Here is a 16,932-nt window from a genome sequence, read left to right on the forward strand (position 1 = left end):
AACACCAAACCAAACCATAAGTCGGTTTTTTTTCTTGGTTTGGTTTGGTTCGTTGGTTCGGTTTGACTTGACGGTTTCGTCTGTACACTCCTAGTAAGGGTAAAGCATGCATTTATTATTTGGATCACAATTTAGCTATAAGGCATAATTTATATCCCTTTAGGTATTTTATCAAACACCTTACATGCACAACTTAAGGCATAGGTGAAATCATCAAATTTCACAAATCATAAACCACCAAATTCATGGATTTCAATTTATATACTAATGTAGTTTCATAATTTCACATAAAGATCCCAACTTGGGAATCAAACAACAACCATCACATAAACTTGAACAACCCACAACATAATAACATGATTCATAATTTAAATAGGGTTCTTGAGCTTTATGGATGAAAGGAATCCATAAATCAACAGAACGCATACCTTAGTTCGTGATCCTACGAAGATTGACAGAGAAACTTCTTGAATTTGAATCCCCCAATTGGAATCCTAGCTTGTTCTTGAGAGGTATTTGAGAAAAAGAAGTATATTTTTCTTCAATTGGGGATAAATCCCATGTTTGGGAGCTTATATATGGGTGGAAAATGACCATTTTCCCCTTAAAACGACCCAAAAATGGAGTGTTTACGTCACTTGGGCCATAAGATATACGGCACACACCTTATCTCATAATCTAGGTTATGCGGCGCACACCTTATCGCATATATTATGTTGTACATCGCACACCTTATGGCATAAGTTAGGTTGTCCATCGCACACCTTATGTTAGGCGACGCACTCCACTTTGCAAAGCCATAACTTCTTGCTCGGGTGTCAGATTTTGGTAAAATTGGTATCCTTGGAAAGATAATTTGATTCTATACAATTTAGTAGGTCTAAACCTACCAAATTACCAAATATACATTAAGTTATGCTCGTTAAAAGATGACCCTTACAAAATCAAACACTAAAACTTGATGGATTCGAAAGCTCTTAGCTTGTCTTACTCTAAGTGACTCTTATGAACACGCTTAATACATCATAAGCTCTATTCTCACTAGGATACTTATTTTAAGTCATGTACTCAAATATTAATCACAAGATAGGAGGTTTCATACGTAGGAACAATAGTTCATTTTCTATCTTAGAAATATACAGGGTGTTACAATATCTCCCCCTTGGAGACATTCGTCCTCGAATGAGACTGACTGAAAGGTGAGAGATGATAAAATGAAGTACGTACAATACATACACTAATGAAACATGATTTCATGATTGACATGATTGATAGTCTGAATATATCATACTGAACATGCTTATCTGATGTATGGGTAACTGATTCATGAATGCATGACTGACATTTCGGATAAACTGGATTTCTCATAATGAGGATGCATATCTGATACACGACTGATAAGCTGAATTCATGCATTTCTATGTATGATTATATGATTAAACTGATACATGAATGCATGACTGAAGATGCAATGGTTTATGTATAATTGAAGATTGAATGGTACTTAGTACTAAGTTTATAACGGAATTCTAAGCATGAAATTGAATACCAAGTTGGTAACAAAACTGAACATGATAACTGATACCAAATTTGTAACTCAAATTTAGACACGGAACTGAATAAACTTAAGCAAAACTATTAGCTTGAGCTGAGTCTGAGTTAGCGGAAAAGAGGTGAGAATACTTGGTCTGTATATCTGCTCCTGCTTTCCAAGTAGCTCCCTTAACGGACTTGTTCCACCAAAGAACTTTGACTAGAGGGACTTCTTTGTTCCTCAGTCTGTGAATCTGATAGTCTAGGATTTTGACTGAAATCTCTTCGAAAGAGAAGTTATTCTGAATATCTATGCCCTCTATAGGGACTACAACTGATGATTCCCCTATGCACTTATCAAGCAAGGAGACATAGAACACTGGATGAACTGAGGCTAGATCTAAAGGTAATTCGAGCTCATAAGCTACTTTGCTGAAATAACAAAAAATTTTGAAGGGACCAACATATCAGGGACTGAGTTTTCCCTTCTTGCCAACTCTCTTCACTCCCTTCATGGAATAGATCTTTAGATACACATGTCACCAATTTCGAACTCGATATCCTTTACTGAACATGCATAAATAGGAACATGAGAACATAATAGAGTCTGAAACGTGATACATGAACTGAATATCATAAACTGAACCAAGCCCCTAAATACATGGCTCACGACTGAGATTGAAACTTGAGGGTCAACTTATGAGTACCCCCTACTCAGAACTGGATTCATTACATGAAGAAAGAATGGGATGCTTATGTCATGAAATTTTGGGGGTTGATAGTGTATCTCCCCCTTGGGACGCTACGTCCCTTGAAGAATGATGACTTGGTTGAGATGTTGAGAAAAACTGGGGCGATGCACAAGGCAACTACGAACTGAATCGTGATTAATTATCTGAAATCTAAAATGGAGTCATGATACATGGACTAAGATGAGCTTGCTTCTATATAGTTGGTTTATCTGAGAATGGTTACATTCATGAGACTTCGGATAGTACATCTGGATGGAAGGGACGGGAACCCAAGCCATGCGTACTTATCCATCTGACTGCTAAACTGAATTACTGGCTTTGTAGATTAACTCATGCTATAAACTTATAATCGACAGGAGCCTTTATTTAAAACTCTTTCTATAGAGTTGCTTTAGGGTGTAAGGAAACCTTAGCGTGATCTGATTAAGGTAGTTGATAAGAAAATCATCACTTGGCTAAATTTTGGTAAGATGAGTTGAGGTCTACGAACATGATTTAAGATGAGGTGACTAAGCCTCCTATACTGCAATTGAGACTACTCAAAAGATTCACGTAGGTGATAAGCACGAGTGCATAAATATTTTGACTTATCTGATTAACAGGATAACTTATAGCTAAATACTAGGCATGTAAGACTGCACTGTACTTAGTCTGAATAGCTGGATTGAGGCTATAGAATATTATGCATAGGAGGTAAGAACTAACTGAGTAACATGAGGTAACTTGAGCATGGATTCATAAGGTCTGTATTATTTATGAATGCGGGACCAAGTGTACGACATGATTTGGAAATATTTTGTAAACTGAGGTACTAAAATACTAATAACTGAGTAACTGACAATTGTACGCTAGGGTCAAGAAGTCTGAAACTGAATTGAGTTTCTGACCTGATTACTTAACTGAAGCTGACATTATAACTAAGGCTGTAACTGGGACTCATAATGAAACTAAATGCTGGGTCCTGATAACTGAATACTGATAACTGAGGTTTAGACTGATACCAAAGGACTTAATTCTAAGACTGAACACTGATCACTGAGTACTGAATACTAAAATTATAACTGAGATATCAACTGAGTTTTGATAGTTATGTAATGAGGACTAACATAAGTCAAGGATCTGAATATACACTCACACTGTACTTTCCCCATTTCTAAATGCTACCTCTTGCTAGCCATTTACTTGCACACTAATATGACATTCAATCCTATCTTCATAACTGATAACGCTCAATCTACAGCTCTCGTGGGAGTGTAAAGCGGTCGTTAGCAAATATAGAACCCAACCTGGGTTGGGTATCGATCCCACAGAGAATAGCTTGGCCAACAAGCAAGAGAAATTACTAGACTTTTAGTGCAAGTTTCGTAGGAAAGGGGGGATTGTAGTATGTAACCAAAACAAGAATGTAAGAACTGAAAATAGCAAAATAAAGAGAGATTGTCACGTGTGTTGTAAACAATGAGAATTGAGGCGTTGGGGTTATGTCCACCTTCTGAGGTATACGTCTCTATTGGCTATGAGTGTGTAGAGTCTTGACATGTAATTGCTTATAGAGAATTGTAGTCGATGGTAAATCCAAGCGTCTCTCGACCTAAACAAGGACTATTTCACTTTAACTCTCTCGAGCTTAAAGCGTGACTAACGGTACGAATTCTCCAAGAAGTTAGTCCAGGTACGGCACTAGCTTTTTAATAGGAAAGGGTGTCCTACTACCTTGACATTATCTCTTTTCCAGACAAATAACTTTTCTCTCGAACAAGTCAGATGTTAGACTGGCGTTGGTCTATGCGTCTTCTTTTCTAGACAAATAACCTTTCTCTCGAACAGGTTAGATGTTAGAATGGCGTGTTCTTGTGTTTGAACCGCAAAGAATGTAGATTTAAGATGAAGAGAATAATGATATAAGCAATATACTTGTCTTGAACTCACAAACTCATAGCTATAGATAGTAACTCATTCGGCTTCCATAACCCCAACTAAGAGATTTAGTTACCCATGAATGCGAAGGATATCACGTTTTGCATGGTGGATGGCGTGAATAGTAGGTGTTTGGCGTGTGGTTTTAGTGATTCCGTAGCAAGTAACGATTCTCTTGTTGTGGAATTTAAGAGTAGAAGAATGAAGAATTGAGAATGGGTTGTAGGAAGATGTCTTAATTGTAAGGAGATGAATGAATTGTCAGAATGTCTCCCTCCCTTCTTTCTCTTTTAAAATCTCTAACATGATAGGGTATTTATAATACTCCTATCCTACTCCTACTAAACTAATAAAATAAATAACCAAATCCTAATATACTAATGAAATCCTTGACCCAATTGTACTAGGGTAAGGTTACAAAATTATAATCCAAATAGAATGATGAAACACATAACCTAATTGCACTAGGTTAATGTATTATGGCAAAAATCCAGCTTTGTGTCTGTAAGTCCCAAAGTCTTCAGAAATGCTGTTTTAGCCCGGGACAGATTTTCCATGCAGCAGATTTAGTCCTTTATGCGTCCAGCTCCTTTCCATCTCGTTTGTGAGCTTTCTTTTGCGTCAAGTAAGCCATAAATTGCTGTATTTTGCATCATTTATACCTGAAACTTTCCTAATCACATTTGTTAGCTCATTTACAGGAAAAAGGACTAAAAGTGTACGAAATAGATAATTAGTTCTCGAAACTAGGCTAAAATATGGGCAAAATATATTGATATAGGCGCGTAATTTCGCCTATCATCAATAACTACACCCTCGTGTACAATAAGTATGTAACAATCTTATCTTAATATGTAATATCAACTCTCTCCCATCCGTAAAATTGCTTATCACTACACAGTTTTCATAAAGAGAGCTCACTGAAGGGTTGAATCAGGAGGACCTGAAGTATAAATAGATACTAACTAAACTTTGACACTTGACTGAATCCTGAGGAATAGAATATAAACATCATGGATTCACCAAGAGGTCTAAAATGGGGATATTTATAACATAGTCTGAATTTAACTGATCAGTAGGGGCGCAGCAGGAGTCATAAAAGCTGAGTATACTAAAGAGCATGATATATGTACATGATTCATGAGCTATATGACCTGAGTTTGGAGTTTTCTGTATTTGTAGGACATGATTTGTATTACTGAGGGGAATAGAACTGAACTTTTTATGCTGGGAACTAGAATCGTTTTCCCCTAACTATTTTTCTATATGTACTGGCACTATTACTAGAATCTGAGGGCCTAACTTGGTCACTTGGTCTATCATCTCCCCCTTAGCTTTAAGCCATCATCATAAGTCTGTGAACACTTTACTAAACTCTGAGCTGAACTGCAATTATCATTATATGCTTATACTCTGTTCGACACATGGTTACCTTAATAAACACACCATCTACTTCTGTTTCTCATAGACTACTAATATCACATCTCCTAACTCACATCCCCACATTCATACTTAGTATCAATTAATAAACTTAAATTCTTTCTAGCATTGTTCAAGCCTATTGATTTACTTTGGTACAACTATCCCCATGAATACATAGTTTGTTCAATAAGTATAATACTATCCCAACTCTACTACTGCTAAACTCCTGGGTTTATGCATCTAACTCTAGGTCATATGCTATCATAGGATTTTGAGAAAGGGTCTGATGACATATCTAGATTTAGGTTTGTGGATGAGTTCTTATGATCATGAATGAAATATGTACAACTTTGGAACATAATGGAACTGATGGGATACTTGTGAGCCTGTGGGCAATCCCATAATTATCTGTGGGAACTATCTGTGAAAGACCTATCCCTAGGAATTTGAGCTTTACTATTTCTATTACCTTTAAAGTAAGGTAGAGTTGACATGAGTGAAGTATGATAAGAATATTCATGAGTTTCCTAAAGAACCTTTCTATAGCATGATCTGAGACATGAAAGAAGGAAAATTGTTCCTAAAACAACTTATAGCCTCCTGCACATAAGTTTGGTGCACAATACACCCATGCACAAGACTCTACTAGATGCGACTTTCAGACTTTCTAGGATACTATTGAACCTTAAGCTTTGATGCTAAGTTTGTAACGCCCCAAATCTGGTACTCGAAATGCTACACGGTGCCCATGACCCCGAAGGACCATAAGCTAACCCATGACTGATATTTGTACATGTATACTGCATAATACATGTATATAAATGCAGAAATAAAGGATGATAGGCCATAAGCTTTAATGTGGTAACATAACTGATAAAAACATAACATCTGAATAGGGTATGGAATACCTAAAATAACAAAAATAAATTGTCTAAACATAATAGTCTGAAAAGCCTCTAACTGTCTAAATAAGGAGTTGATGAGACATGTCCCCAACTAACTCCAACTACTGAAATGAACTAAGTACAGAAATGATAAAACAATGATCATGTCCTCAAAGGATAAGGACTCACTGTTGACTCTGACTGTTGAGTATCGGAATGCTATTGATGCTCTGGATCTTGTGCTTCTGAACCTATGGTATAAAATGCCATAGCTCAAATGCGTCAGTATGATAAAATGTACTGGTATGCATGTGAGGTAGGATAATGCAAAGGTTTCACATGTATGAACTATGCTAACTGACTGAATAATATGAATGTGAGAATTCATGCATGAATAAGAGACTATAACCGAATTCATGATAATAAGATTACTAAGTCAAAATACTGATAACATGGAAATTCTAATAACTGATATAACTAATATTCTGAGCGACAGTGTCTGACAATCTAGTTTCTGATGGAACGATCTGAGTCCTGTACTATTCTGAGTTGACTGTATCTGACAGTCCTGAAATTTGAAGAACTATTTGAGTTCTTTTACTGAAACTGTATGACTCTATCTGACAGTCCTAATTCTATAACTAAAATTGTGCGAAGTAATATCTAACTAACATACCCCAAAATATGCCATAATAGCTGAGCTAGAGTCCAATCCGTGCCCTGATTGGAAGGGTGTCAATACCGCGCCACTGGTAAGGAAAAGTTGTGAGCGACCCTCATATAACAGGTAACTCTAATGAGAACGGTGGGAACCCTTATGTAACAGGTTAAGACACTTCATCTACCTTCATATAACAAGCTATGATGTCTCAACCTACGCTGGCTACGTAGTTCTGGAATACAAGGATTGCTTCTAAGAATCACACCCTCATATAACAGGTGCGTCCCCATCCTTGGGTTTGCTCGGTGCTAATTCCTACCCCCATCTGAATAGACACTGAACATGATTAACTGAACTGGACTAGACTAAATTCAGAGAGTTCTGTTGACTAACAGAATACTACTGGGATTACTGAATTACTGAGCTTTCCTGAGTGACATAACTGACTGAGTTCTATGAATCATGGCTAAACTGAGGATATCGTGAAAACATGACACTGGCTCTAGGCACACAGATATATTTTTTGGGTACAAGTACCCCCAGGACTCGATAAAAGAAAACTGACAAAGCATGACTTTCTTGAATACATGACCAACATCAACAATCCATAATACAATAAGTTGGGGATTTCATGAAGTACATGGTTATCATAATCTTGTACATAAATGGGAATACATATCAAAATACCAATATTACATCAACTAGTCCCCTAAGTAATCCTTCAAACATTCATAATGCACAACAATATCATAGAAGTCATTTTGATAGTAAGGGTAAAGCATGCATTTATCATTTGGATCACAATTTAGCTATAAGTCATAATTTATATACCTTTAGGCATTTTATAAAATACCTTACATGCACAACTTAAGGCATAGGTGAAATCATCAAATTTCACAAATCATAAACCACCAAATTCATGGATTTCAATTTATATGCTAACGTAGTTTCATAATTTCACATAAAGATCCCAAATTGGGAATCAAAAAAAAACCATCACATAAAATTGAACAACCCACAACACAATAACATGATTCATAATTTAAATAGGGTTCTTGAGCTTTATAGATGAAAGGAATCCATAAATCAACACAACGCATACCTTAGTTCGTGATCCTACGAAGATTGATGGAGAAACTTCTTGAATTTGAATCCCCCAATTGGAAACCTAGCTTGTTCTTAAGAGATTTTTGAGAAAAATAAGTATATTTTGCTTCAATTGGGGATAAATCCCGTGTTTGGGAGCTTATATATAGGTGGAAAAGGACCATTTCGCCCTTAAAATGACCCAAAAATAGAGTGTTTACGTCACTTGGGCTATAAGGTAAGTGATGCACACCTTATCGTGTAATCTAGGTTGTGAAGCTCATACCTTATCACATACATTAAGGTGTGCATCATACACCTTGTGGCATAAGTTAGGTTGTGCGCCTCACACCTTATGTAAGGCGACGCACTCCACTTTGGAAAGCCATAACTTCTTTCTCGGGTGTCGGATCTTTGTAAAATTGGTATCGTTGGAAAGATAATTCAATTCTATACAATTTGGTGGGTATAAACCTGCCAAAATATCACATATACATCAATTTATTCTCATTTAAATATGACCCTTGAGAAATCAAATACTAAAACTTTATGGATTTGAAAGCTCTTAGCTTACCTTACTCTATGTAACTCTTATGAACACGCTTAACATATCATAAGTTCTCTTCTCACGAGGATACTCATTGTAAGTCATGTACTCAAATATGAATCGCAGGCTAGGAGGTTTCTTTCGTAGGAACAATGGTTCATTTTCGATCTTATAAATATACAGGGTATTACAGTTAGCCTTTATTTTCTCTTGTTAGATGGATTAGTATCTATGTTTGTTTAATTTTAGAAGTCATGGATATTTTTCTTATTGACTCATCCCTTTACTCTCGCAAGCTTACGGTATTTGTTCTCGCATTAATTTATTGAATATGACCTTCTTCCTTTTACCTTATCATTCTTAATATGAACATATATCATGAGGCATGTAAGTGAGTGTCTTTGCTTTGTATTTTATCTGTTGACTCTCATTCTTGTTATACGTGTGCAAGTGTGCTTATCATTGTCATTCAAATATTAGTTCTAGATATTTTTTTTTTGCTTTGAAATATGTCACTTTTATGCCTTGATCGTTTATTAATTTTTTATCTTTTCTTTGCATGGAAAAAATGTCTCGAGTCCAAATGGACTCCTTTCCTCTTGCATTTTGTATTGGTCCAATGAGGCCCACTTTTTTTATTCAAGTCCAGAGTTTAAAATCAAAGTCAATTATATGGCAATTGGCGTGCGGGTGCAAGAAGATGGAAGACTAAGAAAAATGGGTCAAAACCCATTAATGATGTCGTTAAGAGACTTGAAAAGTCTCGATTTTCATTATTACCTTATTTTTATTTAGTCATTTATTCATTTATTTGGGTCTCAAAGCCATAGTTGTAAACTAATACAGGCGAAGCAGATTTTAGGCCAAAAGGGCTCAAAAATATAGTTTAAGACAGGTTACGGGTCCAATGCCCAATATTTAGATTAGGCCAGGTGATGATGGGCTGAAAGCCCAAATTAGCTTAGGATAGGTTTATTCATTTGGGCCTAATAGCCTAAGTCTTCTAGTTTCCCCTTCACCTTTTACGTGCTAGTTGTTATTAATTTGTTTAGACTTAGTTAAATTCCCTACTAAGTCGCCAAAATTTATTTTATGCAAGTCTTTTTTTCCAAAATCAATTTCTTTTCAAGAAATCAGCTTCTCGTTTTCAAAGTTAGTCAAAGGTAGTTATCAAATAGTTCGGATAACCGCAAGTTAGCGGATATTCTAGGTGCCTTAAACACCTTCCTAAAATTTTAACGAGAACCTCTTATCTAGAATATTCTTAAAAGCCTAAGTCTTTTTCTATTTTGAGACTTAGGATTTTATTTTAAAAGTTTTCTTAATTTCTTTTTAAAAAATTAAGTGGCGACTATCATTTCTTAAATTGTTTCAAAATTTTCTTTAAAGTTTCAAAATAGTTTAAAAAGTCGAAATCAATATTTTTCAACCCTTCAAAATCGAAAAAAGGATAAAACACTCACCTTATTTGCAATATTAAGAAGTCCATCTGAATACTCCTTCACTAAGAATCCTTCATTTTTTGCAATTCAAATTCCCTTATTAAGTTCAGAACTTGCATAGCTTTTATCCTCTCATCTCAAACATACTCTTCCTTAAGAAATACCATACTTCTTTAGCAGTTTTTAGAGACATTATCCGTGTGAAAACTTTTGACGATACAACAACAAAAAGACAAATCTTGGCCTTTGATTTTCTTGTCTTTTTTTCCTTGTGTGCTTTAATCTGAGCCATGGTGGGATTATTTGGTAGGGCTGGAATATCATAATCCTCTTCTACAACTTTCCATAGATCTAAAGCATCCAAGTACGTCTTCATTCATACTGCCTATACCTAATAGTTTCCTCCATCAAAGACCGATAGAGCAATTGGTGAAAATTCATATCAGAATCTATGACTTCTCAAACTCTACCATAGATCCCTTAAGATGAAAGCTCTGATACCAAATGTTAGTTTTAAATGGAAAAATTGCAGACAACACATTGAAGACACTGTATATTTTGCTATACAGAAAAAGAAGTAGCAGCAGAATATATGAAACTAAAATGAAGAATATTGCAAAGAGATAAACTTCTAAAGTGTATTTAAAATTCTATAGAAGAAGTTACATAAGTATCCTAAAAAGAAAAATTGATATAGATCATGTACCTACTTTGAAGTCATGGTATGAACACCATGGTAACTACCTCCTAAAATGACTGAAAAGAAAAATACAGGAAACTAAAACTAGATATTGCAGTCCTAAAGCAACTAACTGATAGTACCTCCATGGTAATACTCTCTATGCGAGAATTCTCCATCCGCAATGACTCATGAACCCGCCTGTGGAAGAATGAGATAAGATATCTGGTTTTGGTGCCCATTCTCTTACCACTAAACCTACTTCTTTTATCCTTTCCTCAAACCCTTCTGACAGCTCAAATCCATTTGAGTGGGTAAAAATCCCACACTTGTTGGGGAATGGATTAGTAGTTTGCTTATATGGACTTGGGTAATCCTCACCTCTTGAGCTAACTTTTGAGGTTGATTTAGGCCCAAGATCCATTCTATACATGGTATCAGAGTCAGGTCTATCCCCGATTAGGCTCCCAGTCCACACGCCAGTTGGGCCCTGGGCATGAAGGGGGTGTTAGAGTGGGTCAAAATCCTACACTAGTTGGAGAATGAACTAATAGTTTGCTTATATGGACTTGGGTAATCCTCACCTCTTGAGCTTGAGCTTGAGTTAGGACCAAGATCCATTCTTTACAAAATCTTCTAGCTTCCCCAGATAAAGATATCTCCTCTGTCGGCTTCTCTTAACACCCATATGAACTTCTGTTTGCTTTGTTCTAATCACATCGCGAGCTCCATGACTTCCCTATCGGAAAATATAGCTGTTGTTCCAAAAGATATATACAGAACTGATCTTGGAAGTTGTTTGTTCAGCCATTCCACACATATATTGTTCCTATTTGGGATATGATCGAGTTTAGTAGGCAGAATTGGTCCGATTGCCAGTTGTTTTTTACTTTCAACTTGTGTCAGCAAATCAAGAAACTCTCCTTTCATTAATTTTCTTGTGTTATGGATATCACCTGATCTGATATCCATATATGGACCCTGAAGATCTATAATTTCCCTGAGTTCATCAGGCATTGTTCCTTCAAGGGAGGGTAGCTTTTTAAGCAATTCTTCTCTGAAAGGGATAGACATCCCACTTAATAAGTGTAAAGAGCAGTATGAATTGAAAGCTGAAACACAATTAAATATATAGGATTCAGCATTTGGCAAGGAAGAAACATCCTGAACATGGAAGGACATAAAAGGATCATGAACAACAATGACTCGTTTGGATTTCAAGGAGATATCGCGTAAAAAGGATGCAATGGGCTCGCTCCAAAGAAAAGATGCATCTCGTAATGTCTTATATATGATGTAATGGGAATTTGATCAAGGCATCAAAGACAGGTGGAGGTGATCGAGGCAAATTCAGGAATTGGAATGTCATGGAAGTGGATTTTGGCAATGTCTAAAGGATTTAAGGCATTTGCTCGAACTTGAGCTTGTTGGTTATGTAAGGCTGAACCAACATAGTAGACAGGAAGATCATAGGATGAAGAGATTAAACAGGCAAGTTGAAGAAGTTGAATGAGATGGCCTTGTGCTGGAAATGGAACCGTTACTATAACTACTTAATGATCTTGTTTCAAGTTGTCAAGTTCCGAACTTCGTACTTCTGTCGAAGCCTCCATGTCTCCTGATTGATGGTTCAACCTTTTTGTATTTCTTTAAGGTAACGAGTTTGAAGTCTGCAGAAATTAAACAAAAGTAAACATAGGTAAGACTTGGAGATTTTGATTATCATCCATATATAAAAATTTGTTTACACAAAAACAAATTACCTTGTCCATGTTATAGCAAATTCAATCCAACTCACTACTGTTTTTGAGTTGCTTGAATTATGTGTGAGCGTTCGTAGTGTATATGAATATATTTAAGAGGATACGATAACAAATGTGCGAAGGTAAGACAAGTACCTTCCACCTTGTTACTAGTTAAAAGGACCAATTATATGACAACTTTGGATCCTGGAGATATGTTAAGAAAAGTATTGTGATACTTAAAATGAATTTTCACCTAGCCTTATGTAATTTTCCAATGAATGCTTGAGCATATTTGGCTTCGCCATTGATTAATATTTTTTTTTTTTTTAATTATTGGATCTTGATTATGTACCGTCCACCTTTTGACAAGACAAAAGAACCAATTATATGACCATTTTTGGAGGTACGGCAAGACAAGTATGTGGTGCAGAAGAATTGTGACCATAGTGTGTTTGTTGGAGTCTGTCTTGAAAGTTCTCATCATAAGAGTTGGCTTCAACTGTATATACCAATGCCTTCTCTCATAGAATGAAAGTCCACATTCCTCAATTGTTTGCATGTGTTTTTGCTGTTTCTTTGTCCTAGGTGGGATTGTTTTATAATAAAAAAATATTTTGTTTGTAGTTCAAGAAAAGTATGTGGTGCAGAAATATTGTGATCATAGTAAGTACTATTAGCTTACTATCTGAAAGACATGTGAAAAAGATGGATTAGAATGTAGTATACCTTTACATGGTATTAGAGCTAGGTCCTTCCATGTTATATTGTCCATCCTACAATTGGGCCTAGATGTGAGGAATGGACCGGTGGTGGGAAATTCTCCCCTCATGATCTAGCTTTTATGGTTGCGTTAAGTCTAGGTGCCATATTTTTAACTTGGACAAAGATAACCTGTTTCTGTTTTCTGTTTGCTTTTGTTCAATTTATAAGCTGCTCAACAAAACTTTTATGGATGCTAAGCAATTTCCAAGTCCATCTTCTGTTTACTATTGTTCATAAACTTCAAAGTATTTTGACCAAAGTTCTGGAGTATTGGAATGACCACTATTCTGTTACTCCCACATATTAAAAAGTAAAAAGGTTGTGCTACACAGAAGAAGTTGAGTTTGTTGGAAATATAAGGTGGACCTTTGATAATATCATACGACACAAAGATGATGGAAGAGGGAGACAAACATTAAGTTCACTATATATAAGTAGAAATACTCCACTCTTACACTACATGATCACAAAATGTAGGGTGAAAAAAAGAGGAGAAACACAAAGACATAATCTCACTGAAAGACATAAAGAGTTTCAAACACTGAATATTCCAAGATCAAAGAAATATAAGGTACGTAATATAAACAAGCCTGAGCCAAGAAGTAGACAAGTGATAGATAAACTTGAATGAAAATAAAAAGTAACAAAAATACTTCAAAATTCAGGTGAAAAGCAATTTTATCTTGTGATATGCGCGATAAAAGAATCCAACTCTATTCGAGAAGAACCTCCGTTCTCTGTGGAGCATCTAACGACTGTTTTTTCCTTCTATGGGTACACAGAATCTGTATATGCAGAACAACAACTTCAACTAGAGTTCAAGTATAAACAAGAACATAATGAAGTCTATCAAATACCCTCAACACAAGATCAAAATGACCTTTCCAAGAGGTGTATTTTATTTTATTTTTCAGAAATTAGATGAAACAGAAATGAATAAGGCCAAGTCATCCAAATTCACGGAGTTTCCTTAAGGAAACAATTCCCCTCACTGTACACAAGGTTATGGAATTTTTCCTCCTAGGATAAAATGGCCTTCAATCCAAATATAGCGGTACCTCAAATATTTGGACTCGTCGAACTCACTCAACAGTTTGAATGATCACATAGAATATTTGAAGAGAAGAAGAGAATTTTTTTATTCTGAAATTTTTGTATCAAAATCTGTGGAAGAAAGCAGGTTTTTATAGCCATAACATGCCCCTTCTGAAAACAGGCAATGGTTTATGTTAAAGGTTACACATATTCTGTAAATTCATGTCTATTCATCCAAAGATTGCATCTTTTCCTAAACAGTCATCTCTCTCCATGAATCAGTGTGTCCTTTTGCTGAAGGATTGCTTCCTTCTGAAACAACACATCAGTTCGAAATAGTGTAGCTATTTTGAAGCATTAGTTCTATTCGGAATTACAGAAGCATTAGTTTGAAATTTCTGAAGCATTGCATCTGCTGCTGCATGCATGCATAAAAGGAGAAAACTGTTGCATTTTGGTAGATTTGAATTAACAAATAAAATTTGCCCAAAAATATAGATCTTATCAATTGATCATTTGACAAATCCAAATCCAAATCCAAATCCAAATCCAAAGCCGAGCCGAGCCGAGCCGAGCCGAGCGAGCGAGCGACGACGACGTCGGCGACGGCGCGGGGCATCTCTTATTCCTTCCCTCACTTATCCATGTGGGAGTTTTTTTCACAATATAAACACTTTAAAGCTTCTTTCTCCCACCAATGTGGGAGAATTTAGTAAGCTTTCATATTTTTTAGTACACTTTTCATATTGGTGTGATCTCAATTTTTCTCTTCCACTTGGTTTTCTCCATTTTACATTCACGCCTTTCATTTACTATGAACCCAAAAATCCACCACATTAATGCGGAATGGATATTTTTGGCAAAAGTTTTACGAACAAGTATGTGATCATCAAGCAAAGACAGACTGTATCTAGAAAAATGGGTTTCCCTTTGAACTTTCCGTAGTGAACATGTATCGGATGCACTCGGTCAATCGGTAGATTTGATATCTTTGAACCATTGAGCTTTAATGTACACCTAGACAACACATGTCACACAACCAACCTTTTGCCGTTTATGGTTCTCACAGTTTTGTTCTTTGAGCCATGAACACGTCCCGATTTCATGAGATATTAGAGAATAGACCTTTACTAACATTCTCCTTGAAGCGGCTTCTACTTCGCCCTCACATAGGTGATTTCTAAATGTTCAATCCTATAAATTAACCTATTTGGTCAAATCTACCAAATTTAGATAATCATTAAAAGACTTCTCACTTTAAATCTTATCCTTTATTACTATACATTGTCTACATCATGAGAATGGATTGGGTAATTGACAATATTGAACCTGTCAGACACAACTTTGTTTGATCTCCTTGAACCTAGCTCTTGGGATCTCCAGTCTGCTAGGTAGAGTTACCACCATGCTGACTTGTCCTAGGCTTTAAACCCATTCCCTTGGATGTCCTTTTTACTTATTCTCTAAATAGACCTTTTGTAAGTGGATCCGACACATTATCCTTTGACTTTACATAGTCAACAGTGATAATTCCACTAGAGAGAAGTTCCCTAATGGTATTATGTCTCCATCGTATGTGATGAGATTTGCCGTTGTACATCATGCTCCCTGCCCTACCTATTGCCGCTTGGCTATCAAAGTGTATACATACTGGTGCCACTGGCTTGGGCGAATAAGGAATATCTTCTAAGAAATTCTGGAGTCATTCTACTTCTTCACCGGCTTTATCCAATACGATAAATTCAGATTCCATTGTCGAGCGAGAATTACAAGTCTGTTTGGATGATTTCCAAGAGACTGCTCCTCTACCGATAGTAAATACATATCAACTTGTGGATTTACTTTCTTTGATCCGGTGATCCAATTTGCATCACTATATCCTTCAAGTACCGTAGGATATTTATTACAATGAAAAGCATAATCTTGAGTTTATTTAAGATACCCGAAAACTCTTTTCATCTCCATCCAATGAGTTTTGTTGGGATTACTCGTGTACCGACTAAATTTACTAATAACACATGCTATGTATGGTACTCTTGCGTACTCCAATTGTGAGTTACTTTCACCTTCATTCTTTCAAAGTGTAAGGTTCACATCCAATGGAGTTTTTGAAATACCATATTCCATATATTTGAACTTGTCAAGTACTTTTTCGATATAATGAGACTGTGAAAATACTCACCCTTGTAGAGTTTGATGAATTCTTATACCTAAGATCACATCTATAACTCCAAGTTCTTTTATATCAAACTTGCTCTCGAGCATTCATTTGGTTGCATTTATGTCAGAAATGTCTTTGCTGATGATCAACATATCATCCACATATAAACAAACAATGATTGGGTGATTTGGAGTGTCTTTAATATATACACATTTATCACATTCATTTATCTTGAACCCGTTGGCCAACATAGTTGGTTCAAACTTCGCATGCCATTGTTTAGGTGCTTTCTTTACTCCATACAAT

The 16,932-nt window shown here is 36.0% G+C and overlaps 1 pseudogene; it reads right to left on the bottom strand.

The window, feature by feature from the left end:
• LOC124894804 overlaps positions 1 to 12,592 on the bottom strand; it is a 44,784-nt pseudogene extending 32,192 nt beyond the window's left edge.
• Positions 12,593 to 16,932: the final 4,340 nt, after the last annotated feature.

Source organism: Capsicum annuum, unplaced genomic scaffold, assembly GCF_002878395.1.
Source record: "Capsicum annuum cultivar UCD-10X-F1 unplaced genomic scaffold, UCD10Xv1.1 ctg77525, whole genome shotgun sequence".
Taxonomy (NCBI): domain Eukaryota; kingdom Viridiplantae; phylum Streptophyta; class Magnoliopsida; order Solanales; family Solanaceae; genus Capsicum; species Capsicum annuum.